This window comes from Zosterops lateralis, assembly GCF_965231275.1.
Source record: "Zosterops lateralis genome assembly, chromosome: 14".
Lineage (NCBI taxonomy): Eukaryota > Metazoa > Chordata > Aves > Passeriformes > Zosteropidae > Zosterops > Zosterops lateralis.
Genome location: NC_139774.1, coordinates 12684246 through 12708332, shown reverse-complemented (window position 1 = coordinate 12708332; position 24087 = coordinate 12684246). Strand labels below are relative to the sequence as shown.

At 43.1% G+C, this 24087-nt stretch overlaps 1 long non-coding RNA gene across 1 annotated transcript; it reads left to right on the top strand.

Moving 5' to 3' along the window:
- Positions 1 to 15671: 15671 nt before the first annotated feature.
- On the top strand, positions 15672 to 22204 carry LOC310915251. Its single transcript, XR_014591154.1, has 3 exons — positions 15672 to 15884; positions 20660 to 20783; positions 22037 to 22204. It is a non-coding gene; the product is annotated as an uncharacterized lncRNA (long non-coding RNA).
- The last annotated feature ends 1883 nt before the right edge of the window (positions 22205 to 24087 follow it).

Sequence of the window (24087 nt, the reverse complement as noted above, 5' to 3'; positions counted from 1 at the left end):
AGGTGCACTGCCTGCTGCAGGTGTAGAAGGGTAATAATGGGTAGGAAATGAGAGCAGATGGCAAAAGTCATTGTTGTGATGGCATTGCACTCCTGACATGATCACCATGTTTAATCTCTTTGCATAAATCACAGCCAGTCAGGCAGCACGACCTCCCTTTTGCATTATATTACTTACAACATATGGGAAATATCACAAAGAATAAAATCATACAACTTTGCTCCTCCTCTGATTTATGCATAACTCAGACCTCAGCACTAAGGCCCCAGACAGCCTTGATTATAATAAATTGTCAGTGCATTTGATATCTAAATACTCTCCCTAGCTGATTTGCTAAAAAGAAAAAATCTGCAGCTTGACATAGTAAGCCTCATGACATAGTACATGCCAGAAAATTGCTTTATTTAATTTGAACTCAGGAGTATGGAAAAAATCTTTGAGTATGAAGGAAGGCACTTTTTTCCCCCTATATAAACAGAAAATATTGTTACATAGCCAAATAATAAACCCAGTACATGCACCTTACATATGTGCTGCTGTAGAAATTGCTGCTACAACTGGAATATCTAAACTAAAACAATGCATCTTCTGCCTTATGAAAAGAGCTTAAATCAATGCATTCTTCCTGCTAAACCAAATACCAAGCAAACCCAATCCCTTGGCTTCTGCACTTAGTGATGTTGTCACTTACACAGACAGAATTTCATTGCCTAAGCAGGAAACTTAATGAAAAAAGACACATTTTAATCCCATCAACATATATGAAATGCTGCTAATATAAGTGTCACTTGTGCAGTGTGGAGCAGAAAATTCTTTTATTCATAGAGGCAGATAACCATTTTGTCTTGCATTTGAAACAGTTGATGGCAATAAACTCCCCTAAACAGAAATGGGCCAAGAGCAAGTGTGTCAGGTAGATGCCATTACTAGAAGCAAAACATCAAAATTCACTGAACTGCTCCCTGTGTTCCTCTCACTGTGTTCTGTGACAGTTACAGCAGATGGGAAAATCTGTAGTCGTCTCTCACACAAATTTAAAAAATAGGGACATTTAATAAATGGAACATACTTAAAAATCCATCAATAGCCCAGCCTTATTTCTGGTAGTTGATTCAATTTATTCAGTGATCTCTTATTTTCTGCTCTCTGCATGCTGAATGCTCTTCAGTAATATAAATGTTGAAAGTGTATGCTGTTATTACAGCCTAAGGATGAGGGAGGCAGAACTGCTGGGGTGCAGTAACACCTTTTAATAAACCAGGTGATATGGTGGAAAAAATAGGCTGGTTTTCAAACATACCAGACCTGTATCCAAAATGCTTCAGAAGCACTGCCTGCCCTTCCCATTCCATATTTCTAATTGATTAAAATAATTGGGTCATACCTGCAACCATTTTTCTCAACTCAATTTCTTTTTATCTACACCAGAACAGATGAAGTGCTTGTTGAGGCAAAACCTTGTACATCTTATAGGGCTATAATCACTGGTCTAAAGATAAATTCTTAGCCAATTCTCTGCAAGAACAAAGCCATTCAATAGTACACATTTATTCTCAGTTGTTTGGGGGAAGTTCTATTTTGACAGTAGAAGGGAAGGACAAAACTCCTGATACCTACAGCAGCAAGATGTGCAGTGAACAGCACATTTGTCATCAATCAAGCAATAGATTTAATGTTTAGATGCACGTACCAACCTTGTTTGTATTAAATAAAAGGTCTCATCTCTTGGTGCTATTTCTTCTGACATAAATAAATGATGCTACGTTAACCTCTGCACTCTATTCAGATTCTCATGTTCCCTTTAGCATGTTTACTTTAACAGCCCTTTAATATTCACAATCAAGGAAAAGTGTTGCTGCTTTTCCTTAAAGGAAACCTGGAATTCAGAAACAGTTCTGCAGCTGGTGAATTCTTGTCTGATACTGTGGCTGTAATAAAATCTCAGCCACTTTGCATGGCCTGGATCTCCTCAGCAGCAACCCATAAATCCAGCTCCTCCTGAGGTGTCCTGCTGGACTTAGCAGGAAGTTTAAGAACCAAAACTGGATCTACAAAAACTACTCAGCATTTTGTAAGCAACACCATCAGGTTGGGGGTCTCTGCACTCAGCTGTGCACCAGGACCCAAACATGCTCAGGATCTCAAGGGATGGATTAACGGCCCAGGAATATTCCTAAAAATTAATACTGGATAAGGTGTTTCCTTATCCAATCACTGGCAAATCCAAATTTGAAACAAAACTCAATCCCAAATGGAAATCTTTCTATGTGAAATTATCTGTTCCCTTTCACTCCAAAACAGAAGTCTATACTTTATATTCTGATGCTTGCACCTCAATATGACTCCAACACTAATTTCATACAGGAACAGCTCCTTAGGGATGAGGGAAAGGGATGTTAAACCTCTGGACAGGAAGAGTTTTCTAGGCTTCACTCCATTTGCCTCAGTTCATCTGTGAAAAGAAGTTAATAGCAACACACTTCCAAAAAGCATTGTGAAAATTACATTAAAGATACTGTGGAAATCTGATAGCTCTGACCTGCAAGGGCCTTCCTAATGTGCCTGAAAAATACTACAAATGTCACTACATTACTGCTTGCAAAATGAAGACTTGTCTTGGAGAGTCAGACTCTCCACAAGTGGATCAGGCAGTGAAGGAAGTTTTCACTATTTATTCAAATCTTAAGTCTTGGATAGTTTTTGTTATTGACAGTGCATGGGCTGCATTCCACTGCGGGTAAGGGAGTTGGAATGAGCCTGTGTTAAGCATGGTTCCCATTTCTGGAATTGGTTAGAGTCCTGCTGGCTGAGCTGGTGGGAGCTGGGGATGCTCCAGCAGCAGGCAGGAGTGGGGCAGGGTGGGCAGGGAGCTCCCCAGGGGCTCTGTGCCCACCTGTGCTGGCCCCAGCAGGAGCACTGGGGCTGCTCCCAGCAGCAAGCACAGCCAGCCATCTGCCCTGAGACACAGGGCACCACAACATATTGACCACGTTCCAGAAATAGGCACAGGGGGAAAAACAGGAGACTGGCCTGTCACAGCCTGGTTATAAAGCTTTAGCAGAAATTTGGTTATTTCATCCTTGAGCACAAGCATGAAATTAACTCAGATCCTAACACCCCCAGCAGCCAGCTCCAGGATTTCAGGCAGATGTCAGAACTCCATGACATGCACTGGCAAGGGGCTGCACTTGTACAAATATTCCTGTGGACAGCTGCAGGTGGGGAGACAGGAGCAGGTTAGGCAAAGGTGAGATTCAGCCTAGAGCGTGAATCAAAACTGTGCCAGATGCTCTGAGCCAACCTGTCTCCAGTTTACATCCACAGTTTTGGCCTTTGCATCTGTTTACAAAATCAATTCTCAGCAAATGTCTGTGGAATCATTTGCTACAGATCACACCTATATAAACTGTATTGCCCCATCTTAACAAGTTTCAATTAAAAGCTGATCCGCTTTCACTAAAGGTCCTCACTCCATTCCTGTGATAATCACTACAATAATTTGTGGTTATTATTAATCACAGCCATATGGAATGGTGGATGGAGGGGGGGGAAAGCCACAAGAGCCTGCAAGTGGATTTTCAGTAAATTGTTTTCTCACACAGAGATCCCCAAGATATATTTCATGATGTTATGAGAAATAAAACAAAGCCCTAACTGACTTTAGCTTAAGCCAGGACAATTTCCTTCAAACTCTTGCCTCTCTCTGTCTCCCTCTTTCCTCTTCACTCTTTTTCCCTCTTACAAAGTCCTGATTCCATTTCAGTTATTTCTATTTGCTGCCTGGTCCTGCAACATCCCCACACTAAGGCAGCTATGAGCATATTCCAGCCTGGAGATGGCTGGTTCATTTAGCTCAGCTGGGCTGGGGTAGCTCTGGCTATGCTGATGGAAAGATGATTTAGTTTGCACTTTTTCTTTATACACTCTGCAGATGTTGTCACTTCATCCCTTGGCCCTTTTCCAGACTGTTTCTAAATAGTTTAAAAATCTCACCACTAAAATCCTCCACTGACCGTGGTATTGATCTCAGTTTCTAATCCACCCACAGCATAACTTTGCCTCTTACCAGATGCTTTTTTTTTTTTTTTTTTTTTTCTGAGCAGCTGCAGAATTGCCAGAAGTGCTTATTGATGTGGTGTGACACTGAACAGGAAAGAGCTCCAAGCAGAAATAGTTTGGCATACACTGAGCCTTCACCCTAAGAGCTCTTGGGGTGATTTTGCTCAGTCAGTATACTAAACTTCCCTTTATTAGCCTAGATCTTTCTATACCAAAAAACAAACAAACAAAAAAAAGCCTTTTACATGAAGTTTAGCCAAAAGCTGGGGAAACCACCCTGCTGGCTGAGTTCTCCTCCTGTGCTCACAGCCATGGCCTCACACTGGTGTCTGCCTTGCTCTCATGCCTTATTCATGTTCACCGTGTTCTCACACTGACATTTTAACTTCCAACTTGAGCCCAGCTGGATAAGTGGAAAGCATTTTCCTTGCTTTTGTCTAGGTCAAATGTAGACTGGAAACATCACATCCTAAAGCTGGTGATTCACCAAGGAATTCATGAGTCCTTGGCCCAGTTTTCACCAGGCTGCATGGGTCCAAAAGATGTAATATCACTGTTATGTCATGAGATATTTTGAAGCTGTTTCTGCAGTGCCTACAGCCATATTTGAGACTATTTTTTTGCTTTCCAAGTTTAGAGATGTAGTCACTGTGCATCACACAGTGCAAATTCAGTGGTAATCAGTGAAGTTCTTAGTGCAGGTCTAACAAAAACTTATACCCTATACTGAGTTCTATTTCATGAAGTAATTATTGCAAGAGGTCAGGTCTCTGAGAGGGAAACCTTTTTCATTAATTCTTTTTTGCAGTATTATTCAGAATCTGACAAAACCAGCAGGAATTTTTCCACTGATGGTAATGGGCTTTGGAGAAAGTCTGCAGTTACCATACTGGATGTATTTTCTGAAGATTAATTTGAAAAATACAGCAAACATTTAATTGATTATAATTATAGTAGTAAGAGACAAATGGCAATGCTCCCATCACAGAAAGTATCAAGGTGTGACTATGTTGTGTTCATGATTAGTAATAGACACACAGAGCTGGGCTCTGAAACAGCAATGCCACCTTTACAGGACACAACAGGTTTCACACAGCACTTTGTCCAGGGCTGGGTTCAAGTCTTGTGATATTGGACACAAACTCTATTTATTGTTTGGTGGGAAACCCCCTCCTCCTCCCCTGCTCAGCTGGCACAGAGACTCCCAAGGCAACCAGCACTGATCCAGAGGAGAAATAAGAAAAGAGCATTTGAGAGCTGCAGAACTTGTGGGTGAATGAGGAAATTCCTCCATTCTCCGTGGAGGAATGTGTCACCAGTGTGTGCAATCTTCAGAAACAGGAGGTTATCACTGACTCCTGTCATCATCCCACACTGTTACCAGAGTTCCATGAGCTTTTCTCCAAGTTATGCTCAGACAAACTGAGGGGCTCCAACATCTGCAAGGCAAAGGCTCAAGCTGTTCCAGCAGCTCTCACTGGCAACTCATCAGGGAGGGTTTTGCAGTGAAAAAGGGACAGAATCAGCTCTATGGAAGGTGTTGCCTCCCCACCCCCACACTCCCCAGTCCTTTTTAAACACAGCAACAGGGATATTTTAACAGTTCAAAGAAAGATGAGAAGAAAGGAACAAAGGCTCTGTTCAGTGTTGTGGAGAAGGTCAGACTTCTGGTTCTAAAGCCCTTGGAAAAACAAAATGGGAAACAAATAGTTTCTCTCTTTTCTCCTTCCTCAAGTAGCTGAGTACTCTGTTAGGTTATCCTTAGCCATTGTGATGAATTTTTTTCATTTTCTGATGTAGTTGAAACTTAAAGGAAGAGCGGAAGAAATGGAGCTGGAAGAGGCAACATTGCCAGAGGAGAAGGTAATAGCTCAGAAGGGAAATAGGCTCTCCTTGCAAGCCTGCCAGAAGTTACCAGAAGAAAAATCTATTCCAGAGCTTGGTTGCACAGATCTAACACCACTTGCTAATACAAACAGTTCAGTGCTTTACAAAAAGCTAACATTTCTGTCTAGTCAAACAGCAATGGACCCCACCAGCTGCACCTACAGCAGCCTCAGCTTCTGACATTAGAGAGTGAGAAAGAAATATTTTCTGCATTTTTGAAATATCTTCAAGAAACTCTACTAGAAAGTAGTTGCACCTACTCTTTATGGTGCATAGTAGCTGTTATCTCCAGGAGCAGCATTATTTATTTTATCACCAGCTAAAGTTATCTGTGTTTTAGTGACTGGGAAGTGACTAAGTCCTGGAAATATTTAATACATCTAAAATACTGTTCCATTATATTTCACCAGACACCCAGTGCAGTATGTTAAGTGGATTCTTTCTATGGCTCTGGGATTTAGACACCTTCAGCTATAACACAAAAGTCTTTACAGTAATGATTTCAAAAACAGGTTTTTCTACCCTTAAAGAAGTTTCTTTGAGAAGGTTTTTTTTTCTTGCTTTCTGTTAAAGGTTATTTGCCCATCCTATTAATCAGAAAGCTAAAAAGACTCAACATCTGTGGTGATCCAAGTGTCTTCTCAAAGTTTATTGCTTTCAATTTGTCTGCTCAAAGAGGGCAAGAATTCCCTTTGCCCTGCACAGAGCAAACATAGATCACCCAGACTGTAAAGCAAAATATGAAGATCCAAAGCTCAGCTTTTCTTCAATGCTCATTAATTTTTGAGTGGTTAGAAGGTCACCTGAGATTGAGTCTCAATGTGATTTTAGACCTTGATTGGAAAATATTTTAGTGTTGGAGTTAAGCAGAAGCTGAGAAGAATCAGAGAAGTGATTGCAAAACACCTTTGAGCATCTATTCCTTGGAGAAAAAAACATCTTTTTCTGTAATGGCAGAACTGCTACCCCAATGGGACTGAACTTTGTCAAGCTCAGAATTACGGTAATATATGCACTTTTTAAAAAGTCTGGGAATAAGTTTGACTCAACACTGCAGAGCAAGGAGTCTCTACTGCTGTCTGTTTGAACAGCATTCAGTACTGTGGGGTCCCCAGTGTCCCATCCATACAAATGATACAAGACAAAGGCTTCCCTAGAAATGCCAAAGCAGCACTGGGACTCTGCCACATGCCTCAGGCTGTCACAATTAAGTCAGAGCAGGTTCTGCTGCCAGGAGAATGGGAGGGAGTCAGGTGTTGCATCATTTGCAGCCTCTTCGAATTCCACCAAGGAACAGGCAGTTGTTACCAGCTGTGGGTCTAAAATGTAGAGGCTGAAACAACCTCTACATTTGTGAGCAGCAGCTTTGACTCTGGTGTCATCTCATCATCCCATTGCAAGTGGTGGGACAACACCAACTGACCTCCCCTGGCAAAAATGACTGGAGGACCTCTCAGAGCTGTCCCAGCCCTATTATTTAAGAATCTATTAGCTTGAGACTTTCATCTCCATCTAGCAGCTCTTTCAAGTGCTAATACATGTAAAGACAGATGAAGATGAATAAATCCAAGCTCTGGTTTAATAATTTGGGAGTCTACTGGTGGAGTGAGGGGCACACCTTCTCAGCAGTGAAAGGGCACAGCCAAAGGACAACACAGGTGCCTTCTTTCTTCTCCTTTAATCCATTTTCAGACATTCAGTTTCCCCAGCTGCTGATACTGTAAAAATGTTGCTTGGCAACATGGTAACAGGGGAAAAAAATCTTCAAAAACATTAGGAGTTTTTGTCCTTAGAAATGTACTAGTTCAGCACATCCAGCCTCCTACAGATCCATTTTAGAGGAAGAGGCACAATGATTTCCCCGCCATGAACTAGTTCCAGCAGCCTTTAAAGCAAAGCAGTCAAAATGGGACAGGGGCAGGGGGGCCCTGAGGGGCTGAAGGGGTGGGACAGACCCTCACAGGGGAGCTGCAGGCAGTGTGTGCCCGTTCTCATGGCCCTGTTTAATACTGAGCATTCACTGACATCTCAGGCAAGACATCTGTAGAGCAGGTATTGTCTCAGTGGCACCTGAAGAGGTTATGTCTTTATCTCTCCCTCCAAGGGACACTGCCATAATGTCACTGCTGGGTGCAGTGATGAGCTCTGCCTCCTCTTTTCCACTCCCAATTACCAGATCCTCACTAACAGTAATGAAGTGAAGGCATGTCCAGTCTGCTTCCAGAAGTGGCAATACCCAGGTGGAGAAAGGGCCAGGCTGCTGAAGACCTGGCAAAACCAAAGACTGAACTTTTTCAAGAGAAATCATTGAATCAGTCACACTTCTTTACTGCTGACCTCCTGTGGACAGCCACACAAGGGACTACCGGTTAATTACTGACACTGGGATCCACTGGAATCAACATAGAAGATATTATACTGTCAAGCCCATAGAAAATAGTTTAAAAGTTCATGGCTTTCCTCCCACTGCTCTTGCACTGGGATTTGTTATTGCACAGCACTTCTGATGTCCACAGAGCTGTGTCTGGTTCCTGCTGCCAAAGCCTGGTTACAAACATTCATCATCTGTAAGCCAGAACACAGCTTCACATCAAGAGGAAATGTTCTGGCTTGTACGAGGCAAGAAGTGAGTGATGGAAGTTCTTACAGACACAGAACAAGTACCAATATTTTTAAGGCAGGTTCCCAAAAGACATCTATCTTTATTTAGCTGGAGGTAAACAGCAGAGTTGTTGTGATGGCAGCACAGACTCTTCAGCCTCGTGTGGCCCCATCTCTGTGGTTATTAATGCAGAGATAAGAAATCTAGATGGTGGGTCTCATCAGATCAGTGTCAAAGGGTCTGTCAGGTTTGAGTTGTGCCTGCTGAGCCCCACAGTTACCTAAAAATGAGGAAATACATTAGAAAGAGCAGATTGCAAAAGTGAGAGATTCTGGAGTAAATATGATAAATGCCTATAAACAGGAATAAAACACTGAATTAATGCATATCTTTTTTTCTGATTAGAGAGTTATGTAGATCAGGAACAGCTCCCCTGGAATGAAAGGCAACAAAGAATCCGGCCAAATCAATCCAGACTTGGGAAGTCTGAGCACTGTGTGGGGAAGGGAACATCGCTCTGAAAGACTGCTGGTAGTCTGCTAACTCAAACTCCTGCTGCAATGCCAATTTAATTAACACGCTTAACTGCTCGGAGATCTCCAGGATTGCTCACTGGATTGGCAGCCTGTTCTCACTGCTAATTGTGTCACTTCACACCGAACGAGAGGGAGATGAATGAGTACAGTAGCGCCATCTTTTCCTGCTGGAGGAGGAGGCCACACAGAATAATTTGACTCTGACATACTGCCTTGTTTTTGCACGTTTAGCCCTTATAAATAAACACGGGAGAGGTGCTGGAAGCTGATGAACTGGATGGCAGCAGAACCAAGTCCTCCCCTGGCTGCTCACGGCTCAGGGACTTGGCAGCACTTGGTGGCACATCCACCCAACACAGCAGAGCTCAGTTCACCTTCCCAATCACCCAACACAGTTCACCTCCCAAACCACCCCCCAGCCAGTGCCACGGCCGTGTCTGGACCAGATCCTTGTGTGTAAACACTCCCCAGAGGCTCTGATTAAACAGAAAGTCTCCCTGCCCTGCAAACTCTTTTCTTGTTTGAGCAGCACTTGCTGACAGAAGGAGACAGAAATACGATGGCAATATTGCTGGCATGGACAGAGCCTGAGGTTAAAGCAAAGAAAACACACGGTGCTTTGAGGGATGACAACACTCCTCCTAAAGAGCCCGATACTCCCAGATTAGCTCATCTGTTTATTCTGAGGCTGCGGCATCCAGAAGGGAGACAATCTGCAGGATAAAAAGGCACTGAATGTTTTGGGTCCTTGGGGTCCTGCTGCTTTGAGAAGAGGCCTCCAGCTATGCCAAGGGACAAGCCTGAAGTTTTTTTGACTGTGGAGAATTCTGTTTGGAATTGAGGGCAGCCTTAGGGCTCCTCTGCAAACGCAGTCTAAATATAAACCTGCACCCATGAATTCACTGGGAGCTTCAGTGCTGGCTCCAACGTTAAACGTCAATGCAAGATTAAAACTTAAATTCAGCAGTGATAGCTTACACCTCCTGAAGATCCACATCTAGAGGTACCCAGTTCCTTCAATTAAATTACAGTGTTAATTAACTTCTGGAGTTTTGCATGATGGGCAAAGGAGAGCTAAAGGCTGCCACAAAGCTGTTGGCCCCTTCATCTCAAGTGGCACATTCCCCACTTCTCAGAGAGAGGAGGTTACCCCATTCCCCTGCTGAAAATGTGGTTGAGGCCCTCCTACTATGAGGCTGCCTCAGACCCAGGGAAATTCAATTGCTATTTAACAACCAAACTGAGGTATGGATTCACTATAAAAATATTTTAACCAGATCCATCCTCCCTATTCTCAGTATTTTTATTGAAAATACTGGCTTAAGTAAGCTTGAGTTTCCAGTGTTTCCAGTTTCCCAATGTGAAAGACAAATTAACATTTCAGTACAAAATAAAAAGCTCTTACTCAAGAGCTTAAAGCTCTTGAGCTTTAAAACAGCTTGAAGCTTAAAGGCTATTTGAGGAGTTGGAGAAAGTTGAAAACCATTTCTGAGCTGCTGTGTGACTGCAGTGGGATGAGTTTGTACCTGGTGGTGGTACCTGGCAGGGCTGGAGGCAGCTGAGTTTGCAGTGACCTCCAGCTCTGGAACTTCTTTTCCCTTTCTCTGCAAGAAATTATGTGCTCAGAGGTACCTAATCCTGGGGATGGGGTGCCTGTGTGGCAGAGGAGGTGGTTGGAGGTGTTTTGAAGGAATGGTTTTAACCCTGTAGCTGATGTTGATAAACCCAAAGGATCAGGTTGCCCCAGAGTGTCTCAGGCTACTCTCAATGATTTAATTCTGCTTTGTTTCAGTCATCTGCACTGGTTGTTTTATTCCATATCACTTGAGCTCCAACAGTAGCAAGGCATGAGACATCTTGGGGTTTTTTTCCAGCACTACTGGAGAAAAGAACACTTAATTTTTATCTTTGAATCCCCCTTGCCCAAAATTTCACCTGCAGCTTTCCTGGCAGCTGATGAGGGAGCTGCAGGTGACTTGTTTTGAAGGGAGGGCTTGGGATGTGGACAAGCACTGGCAGGAGGACTGAGGGATATTTTACATGAAAATTATTGCTGCTTTGAAAGGCTTAGTGTCAGCTCAGAGCCTTCAGCCACACCCATTGAAGACCTGTGATTCATCCTCCTGCTGAATGAATGGAGTGACCCGGAGGGGCTGGTGCTGGGGAGTGATCACACATTTATTTGTTTCACAGGCTGAGGAGTTACTGGTCCTGCATTAGCTTGACACTGTCATGTCTCTGTACCTTAAGTGCTGTTTGCATCCCCCGGGCTTAGAGAAGCCGGTAATTTAGGATGAGTTGGCAATAATTGCAGAGCACTCTAATGAGTCTCTAAAACTACAGTGTAACTAGCCAGCTAATAGCCACAGCAAGCCCTTTCTGGGGAATGCTGCAAATACCTTGGAGAGGTGAAATACATAGTCTTTGTTTTTTATTGAAGTTTTATGTTAAGAGCTTTACTCTTTGGCTCAAAGCCTGGGATTTTGTCATTCTGGGAAAAAATTTTCAAAACTGAAATGACGTTTTTAAGGCAGTTTGTGTGGATATTGAAAAAGCACATTTTCATTTTAAGTTGCATCATTGGACAATAAATCCATTGTTTTCCTCTGCTGATCAGAGGAGAGTGGTTGAGGAGAGCACAGTTCCTCCAGGGATGTCCTGAGCTGGTAGAGATTCCAGCCTCCCTGTGTCATGTGGATGCAACTTAAGAGATTAACTACTCTTTATTACAGTTTATTAAAATAAGAAATCACATCAGAAATGTGCACTTCTGCCACAAAATCTTTGACAAGGCTGTTATGGCTCTGCTTGATGCAGGTACTCTCCTCCATGTAACTCTTCTAGCTGGCACAATTCAGACCCAGCTGAAAATTTATTTCATTAGTGGAGTCAAGCTCAAAAATGAGAAGCTGGAGAAGAGCAGCCAACTTTGAACAGGTCTCACTTCCCAGAGCTCTGGCTGGGATTTTTTCCTGAGGTTTCTGTGATATTGGGTTGTTTTTCCAGGTGATGCCAGAGAGTGGAATTCTTGATGGATGGCAACGAATCGACAGCTTAAAAGGGCTCTTCTCTACATGTCACTTTTTTATTCAATGCCTTCTGACTATCAGAGATGGAATTGGTGTTACTGATGTAGGCAGTGGGTTCTCCAGGCAAATCTGTTACTTTGAGTTTGTGCAGAGGAACTGCCTGAGGACTGTTCTGGGCTACCCCTGTGCTTGAGCTGTGGGGGTTTAGTTGGTGACTCTGATGTGCTTAACGTGGGAAATGGAAAGTCAGAATTCTTGCTGGAGTTGGGATGTGCAAATATGACAAGTATCTTGTCTCGAGTTTATGCTCCATTAACTCTTTTCCTGAGCTTTGTGTGTTTTGGATCTTGATTCCCTGCTTTGAAAGACGGGGCTTTTCACCTCATGCAGGGTACTTGGAAAATAAACCAACATTCCCTGGAATCCTCCCCAGGTTGAGTTTAATGGCATCGTTCATTTGAAGAGCTCCTCTGGCTATTTGAACTTGGCCCTGGCTGCTGTCACCAGCCCTGGCAAGAGGGTTTTATCTACAGCTATAATCTGCTCCTTGTCACTGGAGCATCAGCAGACACGGAGTTTCTCAATTCCTGCTCTGCATAAATGCTTTCTCAGAACTGCTGGAAGCATTTTTTTTCCACTTTTCAGTGTTATTTAGGCAAAGTGCTTTTTTTCATGCCCTTCTGTGGAGGTTGGAGACTGATCTCTGCCAGGTTTCATGTGGGCTGTGGGGGTAGGAAGGTGAAATAAAAGCCCTAGAGCTTCCCAAAGGAAACTTGTGCTGCAGGATAGATAGTAAATAAAAGGAAATGTGTTCAAAAATCTTTTTAAATGAGAACTGTTTCCAAGGACTTTGCAATTTTGGCCTCTAACAAGATTCCTTTTGTTTTTCCTACTCCTTCCCTCTGGCTGTGAAGTTCTGCCCCAGCAAACAGAGGGTTTCCCAACCCCTTAGTGACAGAAAAGGAGCTCGAGCTGACCAACTGCCACAATTTATACTCTGACACCACATGGGATATTTTTCTTGTGTACCCTTATCGTGAAATATTTCTGAAACTGCATCAAGACTTCTGTGCTGCACTTACAGAGTGTTTCTATTTGTGTGCAATGGTTGAACAGCAACAACAAAATAAGAATCAAAGCAGATGGCAGCACAGAGATATCCTTGGTTTATTCAGATGAGCCCAGGAAAATGAATATTTTGATGATTGGATGATATGTGTCATTAAGCATATAGGTTAGTCACCACTCAGTATTTTGTCTGCTCGACAGAGTATGTAAACTTTCAAACATAGACCACTATTTTTGCAGTTACTTGTGTGGAATGTATCCTGTTATAAACGTTTTAATAGCATCCATTAATAGGACTGAAATTGATGGGAGATTCTATTGATGGCTGGGATGCAAAAGAAGATGAGCTTAAAGCAGTAGCCTCAAAGCAATCCCTGATTCATTTTTAGGCTTTTTTTTCCTTCCTCAGAAAAATCTTTAGTTGTATATCATGTATTATGCCCAGGCTATTGTGAGGTAGAGCAATCATCTTTCATAGCTTCAAAATAGATGTCTAAGTTGATTTCTCTGTGACCTGTACATTTTTGACTGGTGAGACTTTGCAATGTGAGTTTTCTATCTAAAAAAAAAGGGAATAAAAAGAAAATTCTGCAGCTAGTAATGAGAAAAAATAGTGTTCTAAGGTCAGAGATTTCTAGTAAAAATTGGATGTGAATGAGTATAATTGGGTACACATGGGATGACACTGAGTAGGTGACTTACTCCAAATAATTCCAGAGTTCTTGGAAGTGATCTTGCATCAAAGATATGAATGCAAGTCCTCTGGTAAGAATGGATGAAACCTGCAAAGTGTTATCCTTTGCACAGTTTTCTCTTGCCACATCAGTGTTTAACTGGGAATCCATTCTGGGAATTCGGGTGTGACAAATCCTTGTGCAGCACCACCGGGAAAAGAAAAAGAAATCTGACTCCTTTAAGGGAAAGAAAAAAAAAAATCTCAAAATATCCTGAGCTGGAAGGGATAATTCAAATCCAACTCCTGGCCCTGTGCAGAACCCCAAGAATCCCATGTGCCTGAGAGTGTTGCCCAAATGCTTCTTTAACTCTGGCAGCCTTGGGGCCATGGATTTGGTGTTTTATTTTCTATTCATTCCTAATCTGTGAAATTCCTTCAGCAACACTGGCACAATGGGAGGGTTGACATGCTGGAAATGCATTGTAAGGAGTGAGCAGTGGATAATAAGGAAGAAAGACTGAGTTAAATAAGTGTTTGCAATAGTCTGAAGTTTTAATTTTTAATAATATACAAATTCAGCTTCCTAAAAAAGTATATCACAGGTTGCCTGTGAACTCTTGTTACTTAATAGGCCAAATTTGCTCTGCTAACAGGTGAACACAGTGCAACAAGAGTTGCATGGGTATAACTGGGGAAGTGCAAATTGCAAAATCTACAATTTAGAAGAACTTTGAGTCTGTGTCTCTGTGCAGCTCTTTCTCTCATCTGAAACATCAAAGTGTCTTGTTCATTTTTTTGTGCTCAAGTTCCTATGACTCTGCCAAGCTTTACATTATGAAAAGAGGAAGAAACAAAAAGGAATTATTTCTCATTCAGTGGGACTAATAGCTGAAGAATAAAACACTGAACAATTTCATCAGCTAATTCCTATGGGGAATAAAAGGCAGAAAACTTGAGCTTTTTGGAACTGGGTTTTTAAATGTAGTTTCTCAACTGAACAGTGCAGCTCTTAAGCACAGACAACTTTGCCTGATAAATTCAGCTTAGACTTTCTTTGTCATAATTCAAACATTATAATGGTATTAGAAGTTGTACAGATCAAGTCAGATCTCAATTATATTTATGTTATTCTTGTTTCCAGATAATGCAGCTGAACCCATGGGTGTCACCGTGTTTGGTCAAGAGGAAGTAATTAAAAATATGCTATATAGCAACTAGAATCATTTTGATTTCTACTGTATTCCCCCTCTCTTCCACAGTGTTGCTTTGCTGCAGAGGTTGGTTTGAGTTAATGTTCTGTCAGGGAGAAAACATCTCCCCCTTGGGCACTGGTGGATTGTCCTGGTTTGGTCCTCTCCTAAATGTCTAGTGATGCTTTTTCCTCTCTGAATGCAGGAGGAACCCAAAAAATATCCTTTCGAGTTGGTTAGATTAAAAGCACTTGTGCTATTTAGAGTTCACAGGAGATGTCCTGAATTTGACCATGGTGACCACCTTCATGGTGACCCAATGGGCAAAGTCATCTCAGGTCCAGCAGGCTGGGCAGGCTCATAGTGCAGACAGAAAATAGAAAACACTTCTTTTTTTTTTTCCCAAGGCAGCTGCAAAGGACACTAAAGCCATGACAACTCCTGGTATCCCAGCTCCATAGACATCTTTCCAAGGCAGAGCTCAGTCTCATGCACACAGGAAGATGGTGGCTGTTAATCACAGCTTCCCCCCTGTGCCGCCCAGGAGGGGAGGTTAAACACCAGCACGACCTTATCTTTAGCCAAGCAGCCATTTGGGGTCTCCGTGCAGGGTGTCAGCAGCCTGGTGATGGATAAGGGAGTGTTCCTCCTTGGCAAGGCTTTCCATCATGTTAAATGAAGGTTTGACAGCTCTGCTGTGTGCAGCCTGCCCTGCATGTTGACTTCAGCCAGGGGAGAGCAGCAGCTCCACGTTCAGGGTCGTGGGTCCGTGTTGGCACCAGTGAAAACAACAGCCCAAGGACTCAGAGAAAAGAGAGCAGAAAAGTTCAGAGAAAGGTCGGGGGATTTGCTGAGTCTAATTAGCAGGAAAAAATAGGGGAAAAGGGTCTAAATTCTCAATTTAATCTCTTTGCTGCTGCTATACTTCTCTGTCTTCTTATCATCTCACATATGACAGGAAACAAATCTTTGGGTGTATTTATTGTCTGAGTGCATTTGATACAGACAACCACCCTCACAGCTCCACTGTGTCTATTCTCCTCCAGGTTTAGGGGGAAACATCCAGGCTAGATAGGATTACCCAGCTTAGGGAGGTGTTTGTGCCCCTTGGAAGGTACACAGCATGCAGGGCTGGGGCAGCTTCTTGAGAAAGGACTAAAGAGCAAAATATGTGTACCCAGAAATTGGCTGAGTTGCTGGACAGGGACCCAGCAGAGAGACTTGGCCTACTCTGTGGGTTCATGGTGGGAGCGGGACAGGGGTTACTGACCCCCTTTATCCCATAAGTTAATTGCTCCAGTGTGCAGTCTAATAAATGCTGGCTTTTACTTTTTAAAGCCTGATGAGAGTTCTGATGTGTTCACAATTAAGGAAATGTTTAAACAGCTCCCCACAAAAATCCCAAAAGCTTTATCTAAGAGTCCCATTACATTCCTTAGTTCCCCAGGTTCCTATTGCAACTTCCCACCTTGGCTGGCACTGCCTCCCTCTCCATTTGCCCTTCTCCTCTACTTTCTGTCCTTGCCACCATCAGTGTTGGTGAACCAGCACAAGCACAGTGAATACAGCTGGCTTTGGCTTTGGGAAATAGTATTCCCTTTTTTATTTTATCATCCCCTCAACCCAAGTGTTGCAGAAGTTCACATCCAGCCCTGTTACCCTCGTTGCTGTTCTCTTGACACACTCTAAATACCAGTTAGGCAGCCCTGGCTCAGGGGAGCTGACAGCTAAACTGGTGCTGTGACACAGCACAACCTACCCATGAAAAGGGTGGAAAAACATTTTTACTTGCAAATAATATTCATCAGAAAACTTCTGAAGGCCGTGTGCAACATGAGTTTTCTGCAGCCCTCCACAGATGCAGCCAAGGGCCCCCTGTGCTGAGTGTGGGTACAGGAGATCCACTGCCAGTCACGACCACTGCTCCACCTTCCAGGAATGTACCTTTTGTTGTCCCCAGCTTGTGAAGGGTTCTGCACGAAGACGAGCACACAACTCGTCCTAAATGTAGAAAAATCACACCTACAGGGGGGATAAATAGCTTTCTGACAACTAGACAGAAGCTAATTGAAGACTTTCACTAAAATTGTACGGTAGCAAAAGGTAAAAGTTTAATGCTAAGGCAGCTATAAGATAATAGAGGAGAGAGATAAGTGTTGGCTCTGCTTGTTGCATAGACTGTGTTTGTTCCAAGAAAAGTTAAGCAAAAAGTCCACCTCCCAGAGAAGAATATTAATATCTGTTAACTTTTATTCCCACTGCTAATATGCATATGTGTCATCGAATTCTGGCATCATTCCTTCCTTTTAAAAATATTTGGATGATGCCTTAACTTTTCTAAATTCCTTCATGAGGGAAGAAGGGATAAGATACAACACTGCTGAGCTGTGTTACTCAGATATTCTTTTTATTATTCATTACATAAAGCTGTTGAACTAGGAAGTTGATTATTATTCTGTGGGAACAGAGACAGTTTGGACAGCTCGACTGGTACCACTAGAAACAAAACAAGACCAAAGCAAAAGGAAAAATCTGTAGCAGCAAAACAAAGACAAGCTTTTGCTAGGTCAGCTCCTGTGCATTGCCTTAGGGAAAATAGATGCCTCCGTTGATTTTGCAACTTTTATTCCTTGGCTGAGGAGGAGGCATTTGGGAGGAAATTACGATGGTTTCACTTGGAGGAAGTTTAATTTTCAAACTGCTCTGCCCACATGAGCTTTGCACTGAAGGTCTCTCGGGCCCCCTTTTGTTTCTCATGTGCTGGGGGGAGTTCAACAAGCAGCTCCTCAGGATGGGGTGGTGGAGGATAATCTGGCAAACAAACTCACTCCTCATGTCTCAGGCTCAGAGGAGATTCCAAGCCTGAATGAACTATTTCAGTTCATTACTTGGCACTTTAATCATGAGCTGGTGGCTTTGCCTCCAAGATCTGGCCGGACTCAGTGAAATTAATCCTTTTTTGGACTTTATATTTGTTCATTCCTTTTTTTCCACAGCCATGGAATTATACTAAAAAAAAAAAAAAAAAAAGGTCATTCATAATTCTCACTGCTGCTTGGTGATCAATACAGAAGTGTCAGAGAGGTGTCTGGCAAGATGTGCCTGAATCCTCCAGAGTATTTGCTGTGCTGAACTCAGAATAAGACAGCAGTGCTGTGTCCTGCACATGAGAACATTCCCATTGCCACAGGAAGGGAGAGGTGCTGACAATCCCAAAGTGTCAGGAGCCCACGAGTGTGCACATGAAGAGCTCACAGACCCTCAGCACTGAATGTTTGCTCCTCACTGGAAGGTTTTTGGTCTTCAAAGAGTTCTTGTTGGATTCCCCACCGGTAAACTCCACTGTGCTCTGGCCAAGTTTTATCAGGCGCTGCCAGATGGTCGTTTTTCAAGAAAGGTACTCTGACTGCTTGGGGAATGGGAGCTACCATGTCCTCACTGACCTCTTGCACAGCTTAACTCAGCATTACAGTTTGTGGCTGATCTAGGATCATTAGACCAAAATTCTTGATCTATTATTAGCAGAACATTTCAAAATGCTCAGCAGTCCTGAGAAACCCTTTCAGAAAGGTCCCTTCTTTTACATGTGTTGTGGTTTGAAAGCAAAATGAATGAGAGGCTCCAAGTCAGAGATATAATTTAATAAGAAGAAAGGTAAAAAGGTAAAAGTAAAATAAAATAAATGCAATAACACAAAGGATCACTGACAGAGTCAGAATACAACCTGAGCAGGATGGTGGAAGCAGTCCAGGTGAGGTGCTCTTCCTGAAGCAGTGATCCTGTAGAAAGGTCTGGGAGCTCTGCTCCTCTGGGAATCCAGTGGATAAGTGCTCTTGCACTGTCCCACATACCAGCTTATATCCAGGTGAGAATGCTTGGCTCCTCCCCCTGGGCAGAGCATCTCACAATAGCATGAGAAGTGTGAAGTGGGTCCTTGATGGCCCATTAACAGAGATAACTCCTGGAGGGAGTTACCTGTGACTCATGGGCCAGGAGTTAATGGGCCATGAGCAGAAGACACCCCAAAGGCCATTAGCAGAAGAGGCAGGGGGCTTGGGAAAACACTAGCCCACCTGGTTTCAACAGTTCATGAAGATGGTGATAAATAATAAATACTTTGTGTACATCCTACACTGCAACCCAGGACAACATGGCACACAAGTTTCTGCCAAGGGAGAGAGAACAGTCCCTGATAAAACTGCAGAGCAATAGGACACTGCTGGAGGAGTAAGAACTGTTTGTATGTATTCCTTCCTCTGGATGTTTGTTGAAATTATTCACTGCTCAAATATGAATTGATGGCTTGTGTGCAGTGCTTCTTTGGGGGATTTGCCAATGCAGTAATGAAATGGGTGTTCTGCCTGGCCAACAGCAATTACTGTCCCCTCTGCCTCCTGCCTTCACAGCCTGGGAGTCAGTGTTCATCTCTGCCAGTGGCATGGAAATTGCTTGTACAGCCTGATGGGTTTGTTCCTCTCCCTGTGACCTGTCACACAGCGGGGCAGCCCCAGGAGGGTCAGGTTGTCACAGCATTGGTTTGGGTTTCCTGTGAATTAAAAAAAAAAAAAAATCCCCACAAACAACAAAAAAAGTCTCAAAGACCAGGTGTCTGGAGGAGGCAGAAGGGCAGGTGGACTTGAAATTTCCAGCTGAGCAGTTTGTGAGGCTGTGGCAGCTGCTGTGCCAGCCCCAGCGGGACCCCAGCACCTGCACACCAGATTGGAGGCACCAGCCAGTGCAGTGGGGGGAGGACAGCAGAAAACACACAGTGAGGAGCTCAGAAACCAGCCAGGGAGAGAGGAAGAAATGGGAGTAGATGGGAGAGCTGTGGCACTCCAGTGTCCCCAGCAAAGCCTCTGCAGTTTGCAGTGTCCATTCTCCAGGCTGGCATCGTGTGAACCGAGTCCCAGCTCTGAGCCCTGGGGCCTGGCACAGAGGTTGATGTGGATATCCAGCTCCCAGGTAGCTCAGGAGGCCCAGCACAAGCTCTGGATAAGATTAGGAAGGATCATACAGGCCTAACTTTAATATCATGGATTATATGGTTCAGGATATGTAAGAGAAAATCACGCAAAAGGGGTTAGGTCAGGCAGCAAAACCTCTGATGGACCTCAGGGGACACTGGCTGCCAGAACAAAGGAGCTCTCACACTGGCCAAGCCTCTCTAGCCTCTTCTGCTAAAGGAAAGGCAGCAGAGTCTTGTTCCCTCTGTGTTTCCTTCCTTTGCACGTCTCTGCCTTTAAAACATAACCTGGACATCACAGAAGCAGAATAGACATTCAGCTTTGCTCTCCACCACAGCCTGGAGAAAAATTGGTGTTACATCAGAATTAATCTAAAGCACTACAAGTGACGAGAGGCTGTCAATTCTCAGGCCTAATCAAAATATGATTTTTGCAGAACTTTGGGTGCTGTCTCTTTAGTCGTTTCAGAGACCTCCATGCAGCCACTGCCTACTCTCAGTACCAGAAAGCGTTAAAATCATTCCAGTAAAATGAGAAATCTCCTAAAACATTCTGCTGTGCCTTGAAATTATATCAACTGTGATAAATGCTGGAAAAGTTTGGTTCCTTTCCCACCACTTTTCATTTTTATGCTCTTCTCATTCCAAGTGGCCAAAGGAGGAAAGCTGGGAAGTTTTCACTCCTCAAGGTGCTTTCAGCGAGGCTGAAAGGGAAATCCAGTGGCAAAGGCTGTGCCTGAAGTGTGTCCAACTAAGAAGACTTCAGCTAATCAGTGAGATTATTTTGAAGTGCTTATTCAAATTGAATCTGGAACTTTTATGTGGTTTTAGCACATCCCCAAAGCCTCACATTACTATGACACAAACATGACACAGAGAGTCCTGTTGCTGTCTTCTTGCTTGATTGATGATTAAAAAAAGCATCAAAGCTGTGTGGCAGGTTTTGAATGTTGATTTCTTTAGGAACTTTAAGAAAATAAATTCAAAGTTTGTGGGGAAAAAACCCTTAGAAAAGCCTGTTCATTTAAATGTTCCCTAAAGTGTATTTTTTTGCCTATTTTATTGTGGTTCTTTTCCCCCAGCAATGGCCACAGTGAGCTAGAGCTGGGAAGGTGGAGAAAAGTTATTTTATTCACAGAGGATCTAATCCCTGTCCTGCTGCAATCAGCAGCTCTGTTGAAGTTGATTGCCTCCAAAATTAAATTTAAGCCCAGGAACTCTGGGAACATGTGTCCTAGCTGGGAGGAAACAGCAAAGGGTGGGTGGACAAGGAGGGGATGTTTTGCTTTGTAATAAACACCAGCTGAAGGAGAACATCAGTGGCCACCAGAGGCTCAAGGACAAGGGGGTGACACAGGGCCAGGGGCTCCTGGGTGGCACTGGGGGTGTCTGGGCCTGTGAGAGTGGGTGAGGGAGAGGAGAAATCAGCATGGCTTGGTCCCCATCACTTCCTTATTCTCCGTCTCATTTTTCCTTATCCATTTGTGTCATTACTGTGTTCTTTTGTCCTCCATGCTAATTTGTTATTCTATTATCTGTGCAAGTGGCTTCACAACACAATTAAGGAAAAGAAATCAACATTCCCAACCTGCTCAGTCGTACTTGCTCTGTTAACTGTCTTTTGAAAATCTGTATTTAATTAAAATGGAACATTAGGATGCTGTTTTGGAAGGTTGCAAGGCTGTTCTGTTCTCCTATCCACTGAACATTGATCCTTTCAGATTGTCTGCATTTGTAGCAATTTTTGATGTGCTATGTTTTGTTCTTATGTCAGAATCAAAATAACAATGGATGAACACAAAGAGAAAAAAAAATCTGAGATTTTCTCTTTTTTTCTCCAAAAAGTAACAGGTATTTACAAACTGCAGTCTTTTTCTTTTTATCAGAATAAGAAAGGAAATTTCCTGGGCACAAATAAAAATAAATTGACCTTTGATATTTCTTTGTCCCAGAGATTAATTTGTCCTGTTTAATTAAGGGATTAGTATTCTTTATTGTGACATTGTTATCTTTTTTCTCTTTTTAGACCTGTTCTACCTTCACGCTATGGAAATGACTGATTGAACTGATTCCCTCTGCACCAAATAAATGCTGCTCCCACTACACGGGCATTATTTGTGCTGGAAATAATTGTTGGAGATTTTTGAAAAGTCACATTCAAACCAGGACCATACCTGACTAGTTGAGAACATAAACTCAGGATCTTAAACTAATTCAGGAGCATGCACTGATCTGAGGTTTTCTTTCTCTTTTTTTACAGCCAGTGAGCAGACAGCCCTGCAGTACATAAAACACTAACTTCTGGGTCAGGGGAGGGTTTCACAGTTCCTCCATTTCCTGGTGTAAATCTGGGATTGGTGCAATTTTCCTGCCCTGAGTCAGCTCAGGCTTCCTCACACCAACCCAGGGATGTCTCACAGGGTGACCCAGGGGAAATTTTCTTTATCGGGGCCAGCCCGGTGATGAGCTCTGCTCACAGCCATCCCAGAGCCCTGAGACTCTGTGTTCTTTTGTCAATCACTCCTGGTTTTTACAGCCATCCTCACAGCAGATTCCATAGGAAGTTCAGGGCATCAAGCCAAGGCTATTAAATGTAAATACAGAAGTGTTTCTTTCCACTGCTGTCTAATTCCTCTGCCCCCTGAGAAGGCAGATGATGTGAGGAGGGGCCCTCCACCAGGAAATAAACTGGGTGTAAATCTAGACTGATAAACTTTTTCAGAGACTTCCATTCATAACACAATGCTGCAAAAGAGAGAGTTCATCCAAGAGTTAGGAGCTCAGCTAATACTTGCCCTGCCTGGAAATGAGCATTCTGGGTTACAGTCTGCTCCTGTAGAGGTTTTTATTGAGAGCAACAACATCAAAGGGAAAAGTATTTGCTGCTATAAATCTATATTTGCTGATATAAATCTATAGTGGGGAGAGATTCTGCCCCCCAGTGGGGCTATTCAGTGATAAAATATGCAGTGCTGGAAACCAGGAGAGGCCTTTGCAGCTCTGCAGCACTGGGCTGCTTCCTTCAGCCCAGGGAGTCCTGCTGGGGTGGGATGGAGGTGCCTGGAGAGAAACCCTCAGCAAATCCTGCTCCCACTGCCAAGGAGCAGAGAATGAATGGGATTGGAAGGGATCTTAAATCTCATCTCATTTCAACTCCCCTGCCATGGGCAGGGGCACCTTCCACTGGAACAGGTTCCTCCAAGCCCTGTCCTACCTTGACCTTGGACTCTTCCAGTGCCTAAATTGCTTTCTGAGTAACAAAGCCAAGTGAGTTTTGTGTCTTGAAAAACCAAATGAAGACTGTGAATCTGAAAATATTTCAGAATTCAGAAAGAAGACAGTTCTCTGAGCTCAAGTGTTCCTTACACACCTCTCCCTGCTCCACCACAGACTCAGTTGTGATTGTAAGTGAAAGTTTCAACTTGAGGCACAGAGAAGTTTCCAATAAACAACTTAAGGGTCATTTATTTATCTGTAAATCTAGGCTTTTAAATAAAAAAAAATATGTATAAATACATCTCTGCAGCAACATACAGTTACCAGCTATAAAATAAATAAACAGGCAGGGCCATGAGGAGCCTTGCTCTCTGACATTCTGTCACTTCTCAGTGGTGCTTGCTACTTCACCTTCAGACCTTCTTTGCCTCTTTGAATTCTGTTTGATTTTCTCTGCAAACTGTATCTGACATTTTGCCTGATGGATGTACTATGAAAAAAACATTTCATTGTCTTAAGGTATTCTAGAAAGCCTCTTTCAGTTCTTTTTTAATTCATATAGACATGTTATATAGTGAGTAAAGGTTTCCTCTAAGTAGGTCTGAAGATCCTTAAAATTCATGAGCCTTTTTCTGAGGCAAGACTCAGGTGCATCCCCGTCCCTATTTCAATATTTTATGGCTTGGCCCCTATGTTTTTTTGCCTCTGAGTTGATGTTTGCTCTTGAAATTGCTGAATTGTCAGCTCGATCCTGCTAAATGAGCTGTTCACCTGAATGAAAATTGTTGGCCATCTGGCATCGTGTTTGAAAAAAAGAACCCAGGTTGGGTATGTGAACAGCAATCCCCATCCTCCACCGGC